Source organism: Manacus candei, unplaced genomic scaffold (genome assembly GCF_025592945.1).
Source record: "Manacus candei isolate 608988 ecotype Guabito, Panama unplaced genomic scaffold, ASM2559294v1 h1tg000005l, whole genome shotgun sequence".
Taxonomy (NCBI): Eukaryota; Metazoa; Chordata; class Aves; order Passeriformes; family Pipridae; genus Manacus; species Manacus candei.
Window position 1 is genome coordinate 13,200,457 of NW_026138053.1, and position 20,133 is coordinate 13,220,589.

At 41.1% G+C, this 20,133-nt stretch overlaps 1 long non-coding RNA gene across 1 annotated transcript; it reads left to right on the forward strand.

The window, feature by feature from the left end:
* Nucleotides 1-1,932: 1,932 nt before the first annotated feature.
* Nucleotides 1,933-6,860, forward strand: LOC127478024 (uncharacterized). Its single transcript, XR_007907108.1, has 3 exons — nt 1,933-2,900; nt 5,320-5,492; nt 6,312-6,860. It is a non-coding gene; the product is annotated as an uncharacterized LOC127478024 (long non-coding RNA).
* The last annotated feature ends 13,273 nt before the right edge of the window (nt 6,861-20,133 follow it).

Genomic DNA, 20,133 nt, shown 5'->3' on the forward strand with positions numbered 1-20,133 from the left:
CTGATGGCCTGTTGGGTCCCATGTGGTTACCCCAGGTGGCACCAAACCCCATGGAGTTTGCAGCCAGGTCCCCACCAACAGGGGATCTCAGTGCAGTAGAGTCCACCTGGAAGCTGGCAAGGAGGCAGAGCTGGCTGTTGTCTGAGTAGTGTCATGCTGCCTCTGCCTGGCTGTGACATGTCTGGCCCAGCAGGAGTAGGGGGTGAATGGTGCCTTCCAGATCCAATTGGGAGCAAAGAGGACTAGTGCACATCAGCTGATAAGGCTGGCACAGCTTTTCTTACTAATGTTGAGTAAATCCCCAAAGGCTGTGGAAGCCAGTAAGCAACTAAAAGTTCTAGTGCTTGTCAGAGTAATCTTATCCCAATGATCCACGTCTGTTGGTTCAGCAAAATGAGGGCTAGAAATGTCATGAGAATAGGATCTCTCCACAGAGCCCCATAATTCTGCTTCCAGTCTCCTGGGGCAGCAGCAAGAACTTAGGTGAATAAAAATGGTAAATAGTATTCACAGGAGGAAAAATTTCTCTGTAATCACAGGAGCTTTGCATAGAGTTTCATTCTTGACTTTGAAATTGTGAAACATTTGCCTTACATTTGCCTTGGTTCTGGTTTGTATTTTTTACTGAAACATACATCAGATATTTTCCCCAGTGTAGTTCTTGCAAAAATAACAAGCTCTAAAGCTTGTCCAGTATGCTTCAGCAAACCAAGCAGTAACACTCACTGCACTGGACCATGACCATATGTACATGCAGGGCTGTCTTTTTATTTTCCATTCCCATGTTCAGACAGTGTCACAATGTCTTTGATACAAATGATTTCATTGACTTAATAGTTGATTGTGTACCACAGAAGTTTGCAATAGCCTCGGAGGTCATGTTTAATGACACTGTTTTGCAGAGCCCAGCCAGTGCCTTCAACATGCACAGCTCAGCTCTCCATGTGCTTTGAGCTGTACCATAATCCTCTTCATGCCCTAGATTGCCCATAGCCTTCTAAGCAGGAGAAGCTTCATGCGGGAGTGTCCTCACATCCCCACTGGAGACATGGGATCTTTCAGGCAGGACAGTGGGTACCTTTGCATTGCTTTGTGCCACTGGAGTTGGTAGAGATTTTACATACCACATTTCAACTTTTTTTTTTCTGCTCCCACTGCCCAGATAATTCAAGCAGGATCTAACAGCTGACGCAGAAGCAATCCTCATGGCCTATCTAGATAGACAAAAAGGTGAACCTGTTTTGTCCAGGGGCCTACATTTTCTAAATATAATATCTAATCTACTAAATCAGCTTCTTGGGTAGCCTATTGCTGTAGGAAAAAATAGGTGATTTAATTGCTGATTTTTCATGCATTTCCTGCATTGAACTCTGTCTAGAACTTGACAGTACTCATTCGGGAGACCTGGAAAGGAAATTTCTGTAAGGTGGAGACATTTGCTTATAACTGGTATAAAAATAATCTGGTTAAAACTGTGTTTAGTGTCTCATGCAAAAGAGTCTTGAAGAGTCAATTAGACATGCACAAACTAACGAACTGCAAAAAAAGGCTTTCCCTCCATTAAATGCCTCTCCGTAATCATCAATATTCTTAAAAAGTGTAATGATTTCTTATCAGTGCTTGAATGAACCGTAAAACTACCTTTTGAAATATTGATATTTCCACAATTTTGAACACAAGAATGTTTTCCCTTCTATATAGAAGCTGACGGGCCATTGACTTGCAGTATATTTTATTCCTGCTGAAGAACATACTGTATAATGCAAATAAGTACTCAGCCTGCATTTTTCTTCTAACAGGTCTATGAGGCTCCTTTGTTTCACATGCTTTAGCTTTTGATTTAAGGCTTAATCAAGGCATTCTCTGCGTGGGGTGTTTTGTATGAATAAGGGAGATAGCTATCTTCATCTTTGAAACTGAAAGCAGAAACATTTCACAAATGGTTTATGCTCACATTTGTGAGGATGCTTTATCAACATCAGATCTAAGGGATGATTTTCATCTGGGCAAATCATGGTAGCTCAGTTGGTGTCCGTGAGCTGCAGTGATTTACATGGCTGAATGTCTGGATCCTGCAACACTCAACATCACAAAGGAGAATACAGCCATAGATGAGAATTGTGGAACATATGTTATACTGAACTTTCTTGTTCTACAGTGGATTGTAAGCACAGTTGATCTCAGAACTAGTATCTACAGGTAAATATCTAGCTAACAAAAAGTCAATGGGACATTATTTTCTTCAGAAAATGCACTTCCATCATCTCTGAAAGAATACCAGACTGACTTCCCCAACAACCCATATCAGTCAGAAAGAGATATAGGGGTGTCAGAAAATCAATATTTGGCAGACAGATCGATATTTATGAAATACAGTATTTCCATTTTTGCTTTTCAAATTTCTCATGTGTGTGGTTTATTTAATGCTGTTATACTCTAGATGACAAGACAATTTAAACATGTAATACATCAAAAGAAAGCATTAAGTGATTTAAGATTTCTTCTATTTCTAAAGAAAAATTTACTTTCATTTTGGAAGAAAAGTAGGTTTTGAAGACTCCAGGTCCTGTATTTCTCCCTCTCCAGTCTGCTCTGCTAATGACATCAAGTTGGCTCCCCCTGTGTTTTTTTTAAGGGGTTTTGTGGGGGTTTGTGGGGTTTTTTTTTAAGGAAGAAAGCATAAGTAACATTGACTGAAAATCCTTAATGATGGAAGCAAAGGAAATGATAGGCTGGGCGAAGAGCCATCCGTCCCTGGTGTCTCATGGTGGCTGTCTGTGAGTGGCCATGCCCTAGGAGTTCCCTCTTCCGTGCTGCACACGCCTGCCCCTGTGCTGTAGTCCGTAGTCCGTGAGTCCTGGAAGATGCCGCTGCAGCTGTCTCTGGAGCCATCTTGCAAAGTGAGTAACCAAAATTTTGGATTTAAAGCTACTTCTTAATTTGTGTTCTGGCACAGACAGTGCTGCACCTCACTATAACTCTCTCAGTGCTACAGTAGAGTTTCTGCTGTTGCCACTTTTGGTGAACTTGCCCTAATATTAAAAACGTGTTTGTGGAAAAAAAGCTGGTGCAGAAACATATGTGTTTCTTATCCCAATCTGGACTGAAGAAATCTGCCAGTTGCCTAGAATACTCATATAATTGTAGACATACCTTTATCTCTAGTCTTATAACTACATGACAGGAAAATGCAAATCCTTCACTATGCTACAATTTAACAGCAGGACTCACTGAAGCCTTACAATATTTATTAGGTCTTTTATTTATTGTCAGTTGCCTCCTTTTAAATATGGCATGGACACACACCGACACCAACACTGTATTTTACTTATGTCAGTAGGTGTGGATCATTTTCCAAAACAAGTAAAAAGAGTTTTAAAAGGTGTCTGTCATCTGTGAAGCTTTTTATTAACCAGTGTCAGCCACTGGAAATTATGTACAAACTAAAGCCAATGGAACAAAAGTTAATTATCTAGTACAGCTATTGTTATTATGTAGAGGAGCCAGCCCCTATTGATTAATGAGTCAGTGCTATGTTTGCTCACAGGAATATTAATATCTCATGCACAAGAGAAGTCATTAAAATGAGCAAGGAAGACCTTGACTTTAAACTTAAAGTGCACAGTGCTCTAGTTATCTGAATCATTTTGTCAGGTATAGCATCACAGTTATAAATTATTGAAACAAGTAGTTATTGTAAAGATAGTTCACATACCCTGTTTTAAATTAAACAAGTCGATACGCTTTTCCCATTATGTTCTTCACGGTTACAATTAGGAGACTTTAGGTGGACAGAAAAAGAGTAAGGAGATAGAATAAGACTCTGGTGTGTGAGCCTTTGCCTCACCTATCCCCTCACAGCATGAAAAAACTGAGTAATACTGGGTCCACGCTGAGCTGATGGAAAGGGTGGGTGTAGTGGACAAACGCAGGATAGGTCAAGAGAGATCTCTCATAAAGTGACTGCAGAGCTTTGCAGATGGCCTGATAATAATTAGCAAGTAGGTATTAAGGCATATTTCAGAATCCAGATTCAACACAGTCCCTCTTCTAATATTCCCAAAGCTACCAAATTATGCACTGGAAAACCTACATTATTATTTTATGAAAATGTATGTTATGGCATTAAGAATATGATAATACTTTACTGAAAATACAATTGCACCTGCTTTTACATCATACTAAGACCTCAAACTTAAAAAAGTCAACATAGATCTACAAAGTTGAGGTCTAGGATTCATTTACACTAATGCTATGTTACATCACTCTGACAGAGTAGAGGGACATTTAGGTGGGTGTATATTTTGTTGTATCTAATCTACATGCTATTATCAAGAGCAAGCCAAAAGCAGTCCTGGTATAAATGAGAATCAGGTGTCATGTAACCTAAGAGGAGAAGATATCAAAAGGGAATATAATTTAATTATATTAACATATAAGTACAATAGGAAAAAAAAGTTAAAACTTTAAGTTATTGAAAATATTAAGCAGTATTTTGGGGATTTTTTTGTAGGTATATTGTAGGTGATGCAAATTTGTTTCTGTAAAGATGCAGACGTAATTTTGAATTACACATTGTGTCTCCTCAAGCTTAACAGATTACTCCTGTAAATCATGGTGAGCATATGTCTTGGGGTCTTAATCCACCCAGAATTAAACTCCATTCTTGGTAAAATGGATTTGTGGGACCAAACCTGTATCTCTAGAGACCTGTGAGTCTCTACCAAGCTGAGTGAGCAGTAAATGTTTCTCTTTCTTCAACATAACTAATTTCCAGGACCAACTGTTACCTTATTTGGCTTGCTGTCATGGCAGAACAAGAAACAAATCTCCAGAAGTGGATGATCAATAAGAAACTGTCCAGAGGATAAGAACAGAAACAGCTAGTGGTCTGGAAAACATGATCTACTAGGGAAGATTGAGTGAGTGGTGTAATTTAACCTGGAGAAAGAGACTGAGGGAGTGTAACAGACTTCCAACAAATATGAAAAAAGTTATGGAAAGGAAGGAGGGAATTATTGTGCCGTGTGTTCAATTCATATAAATAATTGATTTTCAAGGGTAGATAGATCAAAGTGTAATCTGTTTAAACTGTAGCAAGGAAGATGTCAATTAAGAATGATTGGAGGTAGACTGCGTGGTGAGGTCAAGGCAATTCATCCCCTTTTTCCTTTTGTGTTCCATTGTTTTGAAGCCTTTTTCTCGTGCTGGTCCTGCAACAGAGGATGTGAATGGGTTGTAGGAGGAATACAGGCTGTCTAGAGAGTTGCAAGGTGGAGGGAATTTGGCCTCTTCATCCTACTTCCCTCTCTGTTCCAGCAACCTCTTTTGCAGGGCCCGAGGCAATGTGCAATATTGCTGTGCCATGAGTCTGGATGTGGCTGACCCAGAGAGCCTCACAGGATACAAGAATTCAACAGGGGGGACACACAGGGGAGAGCAGGAATGATTTTTTTAACTGGAACCTCAGCCAAATGTCAACAGAATTTTGGGTAAGGTAGCAAAGCTGCTTCTGGTCAAGAGGATACCTCAGTGCAAGAGAATTCCCAGCTGCAAGCAGTGGGAAGATGAGAGCATCTTAAAGTAGAAATTACAGAAATCTTATATAATGGAGCCTAAATCCAGAGTACTTGTAATTCTTTTGTTGTGGATTGTGCCAGCATGGAGAACTAGCACTTCATCCTGAGTCTGGGATATGAGACCAGGTGTGTGTGTACACAGCAGCCAGGAGAACTCTTCTCCTGGGCCCCAGGACATGCACCGGTATGGGCTGGGCTGGCACTGAGTGCGCTAAATGAGACAGTAGTCTCAAGAGACAAATTCTGCTCTTAATTAGTCCAATCCACCTTATTGATGTCAATTTGTCCGAGCATTTTCCTGGCTGTTGATGAGCTACTATCCAAAGAATTTGAAATCAAATGTTTCAATGCCAGACACAGAGCCATAAAAAATGACACCTTCTCAGAGGACACCTTTAAGGTTCTTGAGCTATATTACAGATACATTTCTGGTAATCTGATGAGTAAATATTTTGGGCTGAGTTAAGTCTGAGTTTAGCTTTCTTAGTCATGGGTGGATTTTTGTTCCCACTCTGATAACTTGCAAGGAGTAAAGAAATCAAAATAGACCTCATGATTTCAATTAAACATCTTATATTTTTGTATTTTTTTAAAAAAACTATGACATTTGCACTGAGATGTTTTAAGGTTAATAGATTACCTCTGAATCCCAAGGAAATCAAGCTTCCTGTGCCTGCCTGTCATTTACTGGAGTGGTTACTTATCTGTCAATATTTCTTCCTTTTTTTCAAGTCCCAGGCCTACTTGATCTTGTCCATTTGGCACTGCTGGAGGAATAACAAGTTTCTTCCCATCATGCACCTTTCTGGGATACATCATGACAGAGAAATCTCAAAGCCCAGGTCAATTATAACAGAAGATGTGTAGCACCTCTGCCCCCACAGCGTCTTCTGGGGATCCACTCAGCAAAATGATATAAAACTATTTCCGAAGACTTCCCATGGTCTGGCACTACTTAGAACTAAGTAACTGGCACAATGTAAGGAAATATGCATATGCACCTCAGCTCACCTCCTGCTTTGCCAAGGAGTAAACTAACGTTATGTGCGGGGAGGAGCCTGAGGCTGGCAGATTCCTCACCGTACAGTAATTACTTTTTAATTAGAATTCATTGAATAAGGGATAGATACCTTCCGTACCTTCTCCCACTGATGATTTTAATATTCCCCTGTCAGGTATTATGAGGCAGTAGCTGACAGTGAGTTACATGAAGTAATCCTGTAGCTGGTAGCGACTTACATAAAGTACCCAACTTAACCATTTGTCTTAGATAAAATATGATCCCCATCCTTACTTCTTTCCATGGAGTCTGTCACTGGCGTGTTGATGTAGTGTTTGTTTACTCTCATTCCTGCAAGAGGAAATATCATAGTTCATGTATCAAATTACTGTAACTGACTGGAGCATTTTTATTTAAAATAATGTATAGTGATATATTTTCATAGTGTCATTGATGTATTTTCAGGACTTCTAATTTTTGCAAGCATATAATCTGAATATCATTTATCTGGGTGTGCAGTTGTAAAATCTATGGTAATATCTGATCTCATTATAAAAATCAGCACTTAAGAATGGACTAGAGTAACTAAATCTGAAACTGACTGGATATTTGCGGTATTTTGATAGAAATAAGAAAAAAATTCAGGGTTTTTTTCTTTTTGCTGCAGGGCCTCTAAACACAATCTGACATGTGATGTATTTTTGAAGTCAAAGTTAATAATTCTCTTTACATAAAAAATAAATACCCCCTATTGAATACATGCTCTAAAATTAGAATTGCATATTTCTAAGTAATATACCTAAGGAAAGTGATTTATTCTAATGCAATAATGGCATAGATTTACAAAGCTTGAGTGATACAATGTTTCTCGTTATGGTTGTAAAATATTTGTTGCCACTGTGGGATTTTCTAGATCATTATTTTAAAAAAGGAAAAACCTACTTTGACAGATGAACTGGGGCCATTCTGAGCAAATCACAGATACTTCATATAACAAGGCCTCCAAAGAGGGGAGCACAGACTTATTACTATGGCAACCCAGATCAAAACACTATTTTAGTGGAGAGTTTCCAGTTTTACAATGCAATGATGATTGTTTATAGTACTATTGAAACCAGATTCAGCAAAGGTTCAAGAAATGAGCTGACAAGAGGAAAATCATTATAGATAAACTGGGGATACGTGAATGACATATTGTGGAATCTGCTATTATTTGATCAAATGATGAAATTGTTATACAAACATAGATAAATAGTAGTAGATGATAGAGTGTGATGGACCCTGTTTTGTTCGTTGTGTTATATTGTATAATTATTGGTTCAATGCTGAAAAACACAAAAGCAGATTTAATAATATAAATTACTTAACTTTGGAAAAAAACTAATAATTTATAAGATTTAAATTAAAAAATGCTTTCATTCCCAAATCATTTAGTAACACCTACATAATAACAAACATCACCTACACTTGGTGTTTAAACAGCACCTCTGGTGGGGTGTTTTTCTGAAAGTGCATCAGATGGCACATGGGCTGGATAATACATGCTTAATCCTATATCAGCTAATCAGTGCTTAAAAACTATTAGTCCTACAGCTGTAAACCTCCTCAAACCTCTCTCATATCTGCAGTGGCAGGGAAAGGAGATTTTTTTTTTGTGGCAATAGCCTAGGAGCCACTCTGGGTACCCTCCAGCTAGTTTCTGCCTTGTATCTGCTGGCTCAGAGAAATGAGTTGGTTATTAACCTCCTTCCTCGCTGTAATGGTCCTACTGGTTTCAATATAGGAACCACAGGAGTCTGGGGACAGCGATCTGTTTTCTGCTTAGGATTATTTCTCAACGCAAGAGCCATGGATGAGATTACTTGTTCTGGCTTCCTTCCAAGTTCATGCTATCCTTCACCTCAAGATCTTGAGTAAATCATGACCATTCCCCTCACCAACCTTCTTTCTAGCCCCACTTCTCAACTTTATAACATTAATGCTCAAAATCCTGAGTTCACCTGTCCATATAATTTGGGCAGTGTGGTTAAAGCCTCTGCTCCCACAGCATGAAAAGAAGTTCCTAATGTCTTGTCTAAGGGCTATAGAAGCAGCTCCTGTGCAGGAAAAATGTTGCCAGCCTGAGAAAAAAATCTGGAAAGAAGAAAGGCGAATGAAGACTGATCCCAGCAAATTTCCTATACCTGTAAATAGTCTGATCATGCCTGAGCACGCCTCTGGCACAGGTCTTCCCTCTGCAGGATGAAGCTTGCTTCTTGCTTGATGTTTCTCTCAGGGGGACTCGCTGATGGGACAGCTCTGAGACCAGCAGGGCCCCAGGACCTCCTGAGACAGGGTCTTACTTCTCCATCCCCAGGACAGTTTTCTTCATGGGATCCCCAAGGTGAAAGTGTCTGTAAGCTCAGGGCAGTTTTATTCCCTTAAAGAAATAAGAGATTTACTTACAGAAGCCTTTAATAGTTGGACTGAAGGTACAAAGTGGGTGAAATGTTTTCAGAAAGGTGATTTACTATGTAGTTTGTATATTATTGGGGGTAGAGAGGCTTTAGCTCTTCATGGAAGTTTGAAGCAAAATTTTGCCTTACATTTGGTATTTCAGATGATGCAGGGAAAGCATTTTCTGGCGTAGTCATACTTGGACCAGAATACAAAACACATCCTTTAGTAAACTGTGAAGCTTTAACTTGTTCAAATGACACTTTCCCAGCAAATCATTTTGAACTTGAAAGCATTAGAGGGGTCACATTTTTACACAGCTGATCTACTGCTGAACAATCTTTCTTTAGGCCTTAAGAACATCCAGCCTTTTTTCAACACAAGTTATCATGCCTCATCCCTGAATTACATTTTCCTGAGTTTATGACCATTTCAAGGAAAATTAAGCCACTCCATTAACATCTGAGACCAGAGCACCCTTCAAAAATCCAATCCAGTAGAGCAGTTAATGGTATTTATTGCTCTTTCCTACTGCACTTGTATTTTCTCTGCCATGTGAGGACTATTCAGACATCATCATACAAGTAACAGGAGTGTACTCCTTGTCTCAACTCCTAAGAGATGCCATTGGCACATACTTACTCATGGAGCAATTATAATCTAAAAGACTTCCTAGAATACAGATTGAGTCCCCATGTAAGTATAAGGAAGCAGTGAGTGTTTTCCACTGTTCATACACTCTTGCCTTTTCCATCTAACCTCACAAACATCTGTCTTCAGCCAAGAAACAGCAACAAGGATGTCAACAGCTGTTCTGTTCAGCCAAGAACAGTGCTGATGTTAAAGTTTTCCAAGATCACTGAGTTCCTACATTATTAATCAAGGGCTTCAGAAATAATTCTGCTGACAGACTACTTATGAGGCTTGTCTCCTGTCTTCAAAGTATGGTCAGTTCCCTGTCATGTAGCATGGAGCACAGATGAAGGCTGCTGTTCAGCTGGTGAGGACTGCATTAGTCACTTGGAGGTCATAAGAAACATCTGACAGAAATGGCCAAGGTAACCTTAGGTCCCTCATTGCCCCCTTTTTTTTTTGGCACAGTTACATTTATTCTGGAATGTCTCCATATAATGTGAATCTCCAGGAGTTCTTGTAACAACAATGGCAAAGAACATTTTTGCCTTTATTCATCTTTGCTCCCCAATACTTACTTCTGGTTATCCAGCTTACCTGGTGGATATCCAGCCCTGCATAGTGGATGTCCTGTGTGGCCAATGGTAGGCAGCATCTGAAGACTGTAGTCACTTGTTTACTTGATATTTCTGATAGTGCTTCCCACACAGAGGGTACCAGAGAGATGGTTTCTGTCTTCCTATGAGAGTTCTTGATGGCTGAGATAACCAAGACAGTAAAGATACTAGTCTTCTCATTTAATGAAAAGAAGTATACCAGCACAGACTCTTTTTTTGCCTTAGGCCCTATTCAGTCTGACTTACATTCTCTTGAACTTCAAGCTATCAGGTCATTGTCTGAGGCCTCTGGTAGGTCTGGGATGGTGAAAATGGCCTGAGCCTTGATTTTTCCAAACCAGTTTAAAAAATCTGAAAATACGAAGTGAGCTCATCATTTTGACATTAAATAGAAACAGTCTTCAAGGGGAAAAAAACCTCATCCAACACCCCAGTTATGACCATTGCATGAAACCTCTCATAGGCTGAACAAAGCAGCAATATGAAAATGTTGAATATGAAAAATAAGTCTATGAGACAGAAACAGAACAACCTGCTGGCTCAGAAATGTCTCTGTTCTTCTCTTGGTCATTTTCTTCGGGTCAAACTTTCAACAACTTGTATCAGCCGGAATGTCTTTAGCATTTTATCCCAGCCCACAGAGCAAGTAAGAGCTTTGTTTAATAGCAGCTTCTTGATACAAAATATCTCATGAATTTGAAATGCAAAATGGCTCCCACATTTCAGAAAACTGCCAAGTGAAGATGCCTCTGTAACAGCACAACAGTGGCTCTGGGGAAGACTGTTTCCAAGGAAGAGCAGCACAGAGCCAGGTTTGCATGGGTTTCTGCTCTCTATCATTCATATATATGTTAAAAAATAATTGCATAACCTGATCATCTCCATGCTTAGAAGTCAGCACAGCTTTATTCCTAACCAGCTCCCCTGCCACAGGAAAAATCCTCTCCATCTATCTCATCTATCAGCTTTGTGTAAGTGCTCCATCCAGTTCTCAGTACTGTTTTTATCAACAAGCATTGTCAGGTTAAAAACTGGGTGACTTACGTCCAGTAAGCAATCTGAAGAATTCAGTGCCACAGAAACATGCTTAATGCTGGATAACCATCCACCTTTCCCAAGTGAATTTTTAATGGCTAGGGCTGCATTTCATAATGTGCCGAGCAGAAGGAGCTGTGATTAAGCCCCACACTCTGTGATTTCCATCCAAAATTTTCTGCTCAGCGGTAACAAAATCTTATGTAGTTTTCACTAAACTCTCCTCCAATTTCCCACTGGCTTTTAGTATGTGCAGATAATTCAGAATAAAGCCCCTTGTCACAGTAATATGTGTTCTAGCGTAGCACGGAGGAGCTGTTTCACCATGTAAAAGCCATATTGCCAAGCTGTATTATGCTTTACCTGTCACCATGCCAGGAAACATTTAACAAGAAAGGAATACAAGGAGAGTGAATGTGTTGCCAGCTATTCAATATAGGCCATTTACTGTTAAACTGTGGCAAGGTGCTGGAGTTTAAATGCACCCTGGTTTTCTTCTGATACTGATAGCAAAAAGCTGAAAGGTTTTGCACTGTTGAACCACTGTTCAGTGCTGCTAATTTGGACCTGGACCATCTCACTAGGTCTGTATGGTTCACTGGTCTTTCCTGAGCCTCAAGGGGTTGTTTTGTTTGTTTTCAAAAGGTTTATGCTCCAGAAAGTGAGTGTTTGGCCGAGTGACCAGTTTCTGTTTCTGTGAGAGAGGGTGGCCCAGACTGCTTGAGTCCACTGACTGCCTGGTTATGCAGGTAGAAGGCTCAGTCTCATGCAAAAACTAGGACAACCTCTTAGGTACAAGTGTCTTGCCATTGTAATGCCTTCGTCATCCTGACAGTTCAAAGCCCTGAGGTTCTTGCTGGTGCTCCCCATGCAACAGGTGAACAGTTAGGCCTTTGAACAGCCCTAACACTCACCAACAGAAAGGGTAGCATAACTTTTCCCTCTTGGAGGATGTCCAACAGTGTTACCCTTCAGTTCTGCTTCCTGCTGCAGGCGCTGTCTGTGCTGTTCACGTGAAGCACTAGTTCGGTGACAGCCATGGAGCTGGGACTGTAGGATGTGTCCTCCCTTTAGGTAAGGAAGAAAAACAGCATCTGCAGTGTACGTGGTCCTGGCATCTGGTAAATTGAACTTTGTCTTATTTTCTAGAAAATGGAGTGACTTTGGTGGAAAAACTCAGATGTGCCTTTATGCAGCCCTGCTCTGGACAGCCCACGGTCTGCAGAATGGCAGAGGTCTGCCTTCAAGTTACTGCAGGGAGAAGAGGGGACAGACTCACAAGTCTGGCATTCAGCAAGATGATCTGGCATAAAGCACCACCCAATAAGTCTTAGTAAGTAGCTGTGTAGTTAAGCTGTGACGTTATGGGTATTTGTAGTTTGTATGACTCAATGCTTTTATTGTTTTAATTGTTTGATTTTTCTGTGGTTGCTTTGGGCTGTTTTTGGAGCACACTGGCAAGTACTTACAGTGTGCTTTTGGAGTGAAAATTAAGACTATGGATGCGGAGTAGTGAAAGAGTAGCTCATAGAGAGGGCCTCTGCCAGCCTTTGTCCTCTTGAAGTGTGAAGCTGTGTGCCTCACTTCAAAATATCCCGAAGACTGGTTTAAGTACTGCTCTGAAACCCAGAGAGACCAATGACTGTTGCAAAAACGACGTTGATGAGTGTTTTGCAACAACCTTGTTATAATGTGATCTGCTGCGATCGGGTGTGTTATTCTGTCACTTAAGCACGTGTCACTGTAATACAGTTTGAATCCAGGGCACAAGGGGATTGAGGTGCCCTCCATTTACAGTTGTTTCCATGTAGGAACCTTGAGCTACAGGGAGGAAAACCTGAGCAAGGCAAGATATTATTCTCTGAGTGAGACCCCTTGAGGACCTTGTAGTGCTTAAAATGTGGGTGAACATTGCAAAGTGTGGCTACACAACAACTCTGGGCCTCCACAGAGGCTTCACTGGGTACTGGGGAAGAACAAGGCTGCTCTGAGCCACATGAGCTGTGAGGGAATTGGCAAGGCTGGTGTTGATGGCTGTACCTGGGCTTCTCCTTCCCCTGCTGCCCCTGTAAGGAGTCCTCAAGCCACAGATCTGACTGATCCTCCCATTCTTTTTAAGTGCTTCGAAAAGGCTATTTCAAAGTGGAAACAAAAGGTCCAATTAGATGCAATCAGCAGTTCTATCTCTCCTTCCTCCCCCCAGTTGTGCTGCCTCACTGACCCCGGCAGTCATTTTATTAGTCCCCTCTTGACTGGGCTCTAAGTCTCCCCACCTGGTGCTCCACTGCTAATTGGTACAATTAGCCTCTCCCTCCCTGGGCTAATTGCTTAAGACTGTCTCACCATTCTCATGGGGACCAGAAGAAACTTGTCTGCAACCGCAGAGACACCAAGGGGAAAGTGGGGAGCTGGGATGGGCTGGTTTACTGTTATCCATTCTTCTCACGTTCGCTCACACAAAGCTCATAACTCTTTCTCTGAAAAACATAACATTTCTCTGGTTCATACTACCAATAAAGTAACAGGCTCTGCAGCACCAGGGAACCAGTCGTAGGATCTTGTAGGGCCCTTCGTGGCATTCGAGCACTTGGGCTGCTAATACGCACAAGGTAAAACTCCTTAGCTGTCTGCCCAAGGTCTTTGTAAGACACGTTTCATGCAAACACCTGTCTGGAAAATATTGCTGGAAGTTGCTCAGAGGCTTGCAGTAGTAGAAAAGTTAATATCCAGATTGTTTAAAAGGAGCTGCGAACAAAAGCCCTATTGGCTCTTCAAAAGAATAGTGTGATCTCTATACAAAAAAAATACATGCTCTTGAAACAACTACATGTTTAATATTAATACAAGTATTTGTTTGTGACTATATTTGAAATGGCTTCAGATGACAGTTGTCCTCTGTTGTCCTCAGTAGATAGGGAGCCTTGGTGAGAAGAATCTGCTTAGAATTAGAGAGTACATTTATAAAAGAAAATATTGAAACTGCTTTTTCATACCGGGACCTGACAGTATTTATAATACCTTCACTTTTCTAAAAGTACTTTAATTAGTTCTTTAAATTGCACTACTGCTCATACTGTTCATCACTGGCCATTAATATAACTAGGATGATAGTTGACTGAAGCTGACCACTAGACCTGCAAGGACACAAACAGCATCCCCGACTCTCAGCAGAGGGCTCAGGCCTGTCAACTGAACTCTTGGAATGCAGACAAGATCTGCACGCTGGTGCCAGGGCAGCCGGAGGGGGTTCGTCACTCTGTGCTTCACTTGCATAGAGGTAGTTGTTGGGACCTTACAAGGTACAGTGAGCTACCTCCAAACAGTGCTCATTGCACATGTGGGTTCAAGGTGACAATATCCAAGCAGACCTACCAACAGCAGAACTTGGTTATTTTCTCTCCAGTGTAAGTAACATTTTGTCAGTGAAATGGCAGAGTCCAGATTTAAAGACAGCTCTACAGCCACACTCGGGGGAAGAACAGGAGTCGATAAAAATCGTCTTCTTATGGGTAAATCATGTGTAAGCTATCCTAGCTGAAATTGGTAGGTAAGGATTTAGAGGTGTGCTTAGGGATATGACTTTCCAAATACAGGGATCCAGACAAGCGCTGGGGAGTTTTCCCCCATGTGTGTCTGGAGCTCTTGCCATGTTGATGAGTGAATCCAGCAGAAGACCAGAGTCAGCTCAGTGGAAGATCAAGCTAAACCCGGGTGACACCAGAGCTGGTCTCATGTACTCAAAGAGCTTTCCCTGCATGGAAATGATTTTGTGTAGGTTCGACCTACAGTAAAACACCCTGCCTATCCAGGGAAAGGGAGGAGTAGAGAGGGAGTCCCTGACAGTTTGAACTTGTCAACCTGGAGATCAAACCCCTGTAGATTATGCCATGTAAATAAGTACTCTGTTCTCATGTAGATACTCAACTTGCCAGGCAAATGAAATGGTGTTTAGGGCATAAGCAGTGGGTTTTTTAGTTTAAATTCTCAAAAAATATTGCTGAATGTACACTCTTTGTGTTCGGGTAAGAGAAGCTAAGGGAATTAGACAGAAAAGAGATTGCTGTGCAGTTGGTTTTATGGACATACCCTAAATGAAAGAATACCTGTGGATGAGGTATTTGCTGTTGTTGAGACCACATATGTGAATGGGCAGAAGCTAAGTTTCTGTCAAGCTTGATAATGCGGCTAGTGTTTTCCAAGAGTTACTGCATTTTCCTAATAAAATGACCTCTATGAGATGAGCCAGTGTTTATTTCAAGCTATATGTTTTGCGCTATCCCAGCTTCTTCAACCTTCTTCAGGTTTGACCTCAGTTTTTCAAACTGTGTTCGTCTCATAAAACTATTCATATATCCAGACATGGGGATGTACATCAAGATATAGTTTGTGGATAGACACTGACACTTAGAAAAAAACCATCAGATCAGGAAAACATCTGCCATGAACAAAGGTTTAAGGAACTGTTCTTGTCTCATGGAGAATATGGATGGATGATGCAGGGTGCTTCATTGGCTTTGCTGTGAACTTTACAGTGTACAGCTTGCATGGGGAAGGCTATGCAGTGAGGGGGGCAGAGGTTGGCACAAACAACCTGAAGCTAGTGGGAGGTAGGTTGGGCCACTGAAGCACTCAGTGCCCTTGAGTAAGTGGCTTGACTTGCTCATTCCTTAGGGTGACCTTGGACAAGGCTCTTAAATTCCTTTTCCTCAGTCAACCCAGCTGGTGAATTTGTTTGGGGGTGAAGAAACACCAAAATGACATTGAAAAGCAAGCTGTGCCCCTGCATTGCCCTTTCCAGGGTAAACAAATCATACCCCAACATCCCCCCCAGCCCGCCATCGGGGGTTTTCAGTGTGTCCTTTGTGGAGCCCTGTGGAAAAGCCTGGATGCAACATAAACTACACAAATGGTACACTTGCATATTCAAATATAGCACAATGTTTGTTCATCTCTCAAAACGTGTGTACAGTGCTGATCACTGTATTATCTGTGTGCTTTCTGCTAATTAGCAATGCAAATATAGAGAGATTCTTCTCCTTTCCTCCTTTTCCATAAGCAGAAAAAAAAAGCATTACTTTTTCTCTTCTGTTACCTTTTCCTTGATAAAAAAATAGCTAGATATAATAAACCACTGTATTCAGCATCTAGTGAAAAGATAATATTATAAGTGTGAAAGATGGTTTTCCTGAAAAAGGACAGTTTTATTCATTGGCTAACAGAAAGCATTACTTTTACAGTTCAGGGTAGAAACTGCTATAATTCTGGTCGTATTGTTTCTTCTGGCAGGGAATAAACTCTCTCTCTTTTTTTATACCTAGAGGTGAGTTTTTACTCTTTCTCTTTGAATTATACTGGTGGTCATCAGAGTGGTGGTGGAAAAAGAGTGTGATGTTGCTGGAGTACTTCAGATGTAGTTGCTCAAAGCACTGCCACTATAATTCAAAGTGAAGAGAGTAAAACTTACAGCAGGCGCTCCAAAATGGAGGACACCAAGGTCTTTGTTTACTGTCCTCGTCCTCCTTCCCTTTGGGCAAGAGCCAGCATCTGACATCTGCGTTGCTAGGTGCATGGAGTTACCCAGCCAATTACACACCGCTGCAAAACGCGAACCGGCTGCACACGCCAGGCGAGCACAGGGAATGGGGAGGAGAGGGCCAGGAAAGAAGAGGTGCCCCCAGTGCCATCTGGGGACACTCAGAGTCACTGGGCAGTGCAGGGTGCAGGGACTGCTTCCTGCTGCTGATAGCTCTCATCAGGACCAGCAGACTGATTTAGGAAATAAGGATTTGAATACATCTCTTCTAGATGAAGAGTTGCACACCTGTAATCAGCAGCACTTCACTGCTGAAAACTAGTTGGGGTGAAAAGAAAAAGTGATTGTGTTTCCAAGCTTCTTTCACCCGTAACCTCAATATTTTGCACATTCTGCAAAATATTTAAGCAGATTTGTATTTTTATAAACCTTACAGTAAATCACAAAATTTTACTTTGTCTATATTTCTAGAAGGATGTGTATTTATATGTAATGGATCTGGGTCAAAGTCAGGGATATCAAAATCCAAAGTTTTCAAGACATTTAAACATTTGTGATGCTGTCATGTGCAGCTCCCCTTTGTGTTTGTTTCAAGAAGGGATTCTGGGGAAGAGTCATATGATTTAGTGTGACCATTCCCAAATATATCATTATTACACAAAATTACTCAATCCTTTTTCTTTATCCTTTGGGTAAAGTGTGAATGTTCTCCCCATGGATCTGAATGCATGCACTTGGCACAGATATATCCTAACACATGAAAACAGTGACCTGGACATGCACAGAGCTCTTTTGAACAGCTGAGCACACCTTCTACTAATTTTCTTGAACTGAAACCAGATCCCATCATTGGCGTAAGCCGTGCTGTGGGACACCTGAGTGGAGACGAAAAGTGTTCCTGTGCTTTTTGCTTCACATGGCTCCTGTCTGAGCAATGAACAACACCGGTTCTGCCCTCAGTGTAGATGAATCTAAACCTAAATTAAGAGAACTACCTCTCTGGACACATATTAATATAATGGCCCTTAGCTGCATACCACAGACAGAGTGGGTGCATACGCAGAACTTTTTTCCAGTCAGACATGTTTTTTTAAAGGTAGTTTTTAAGATGGAAAAATGTAAACTTTTCTTTAAGGATTACCTGAATCTCTGTGTAATTTATGGCAGCACCTTGACACTGGAAGAAATTGCATCACATCGCCATGAAAAAACACAACGTAGTGAAAACAGTGAGATTAGACATAAACTTGCAAGGTCTGCTTGTAATATGGAGCAACAATACATGAACATACTGTTCTGCTGCTGCTACTCTGGAGAAAGAATGAAGGTAAAACGTGTGAGAAAGCCACAGTTAAATTACTCACTATTAGCCCCTACAGTGTGCTTCCAACCTGCATTGATATATATATACAGAGAGAGCTAGAATGTCACAGTTAAATTTTTTTTACTAGTATAATGAGGAAAGAGACCAACAGAAGAAGTTCCCTTGGCTAATTTTCTAGCCAGCAGCCACTGCAATGTTCCCACTAGGAGAGACTGAAGAAGTGAGAGAGTGATATAATAAATAATGACTGGTTCTGCTGGTAAGGAGAAATTATCACTGTGCTTGGGGGATCTAAGTATGTGCTCACCCAAGATACGGGGAGGGGGAGGGGGCCAGGAGCACTCTGTTGTGTCTTGAGAAGAACATTCAGCGATGTTTGAATTAAAAAGGATTTCAGCCACTGCTTTGTCTGCTAAAACAGTAATGAGAACAGCTGGATTGAGCGGTTCTGGATGAAATACATGAAAAGATGTGTAAGGAGTTTCCAGTCTAAGCTCTTGTTCTAAATCTCCTCCTGAAAATGGAGGTGTAAAGCAAGGGTAGGTTCACAACCAGGCTGAAAGGTGGGAAGTCCCACTGATTCTCCCAGGTAATGCACTCCTGTGCCATGGGCACAGCCCCGTGATAGGTCCTGCCCTTGGTGGGCTACTTGCCCTCTGGCACAAGGCTAAGTAGGCTGGAGCTATGGAGAAATTCCCTCTCTGAGGGGATCCAAGCAGAGGCCGAGGAGGCTGTGTTCAGCTTGGGATCTCACTGCAGCCACGGCTAAGGCTGCACTGCTGGGATCCATGAGCTGTTCTGGTGGGAAGTAGCACTGAAATGGTCCAACTCTGGCTGTAATGCCTCCTCAGGCATAAAAATTAGCTTCATATTTTAAAATCTGAAAGGCTTTTTTTCTTTAGCATAGATAAAAAAGGAGAGGAAAAAAAAAAGTCACATCAGTAAGCTGAGCACTGTGTGCTTGTGCCTGTGTGTTTCTATGAAAAGCCCTGTCTTGCAATGTGGCACTTGCCCCTGCAGGCAGGCACAGTCCTTAGAAACAAAAAGGTGCAGTTCAGAGAAAAGGTCTCTTACAGGAAAGAAAACAAGTGTTATGGCTTTGCCAAACACCAGTTATTAGGCTTGGTACAGGGCAGCTGGGTACGGTGTGATGGGCTGTGATGCAGATGTCAGTTCAGATGGTCAAATTGTTCTGCCTACCCTTAGGTTCTATTAATTAAACTACATAGAAAAAGTCATAGGAGTTGGGTTTGCTAAAATCTCTTGACCTTCAATGGTGAAAGAGTGAGATCAGCTATTTTTGTGAGACTTGTGTTATTTTAGAAAAAAACCCCAACAAACTCCTTAGAAAGGCTTGAAGAATTTTGGAGCCATCGAATCTGAATTAGATTCTGGGCTCAGGCTTCAATTGCAGACTGTAGTTTAAACCCTATAGCTGAACAGGGCCTCCTTTCCCATTTCCAAAAATAGTATGCTACTTTTTACATTTTGCCACATGTGCTGTTTCATATACAGAAATAAATAATCTGGGATTTAATATGATTTAGTTAATTTAAATGAAAGCAACTTTCACATATAGAGTTGAATATTCTGCTTCCTAGTCTACATTTCAAGCTTTTTTGCAAAAGAAAAGCAGCACCCTTTTTTTTTTTTTTGCTCCGGCATCAGGAAAATCTGCATGGTGAGATGCATTTCTCACCACATGCCAACTGCAAATTGTATTTGAAATGGAAAGTATCAATTAAATCAGCCTTTCTGAACTGCCTGGTGACAGCTGCCATGCTACTGAATGTTGATGACACTTGTAATATCAACAGATTTGGGCCCTTGCACTGGAGAATATGAAACACATTCTAGCCATTTAAATATGGGTTTAGCAAGCAGATTAAGATCATAATTTCCATCATTAAAGACAATAATGTTCACTTTTGTTCATGAATACACTCAGTAACATCTACACTGGTGCTGGTTTTGTC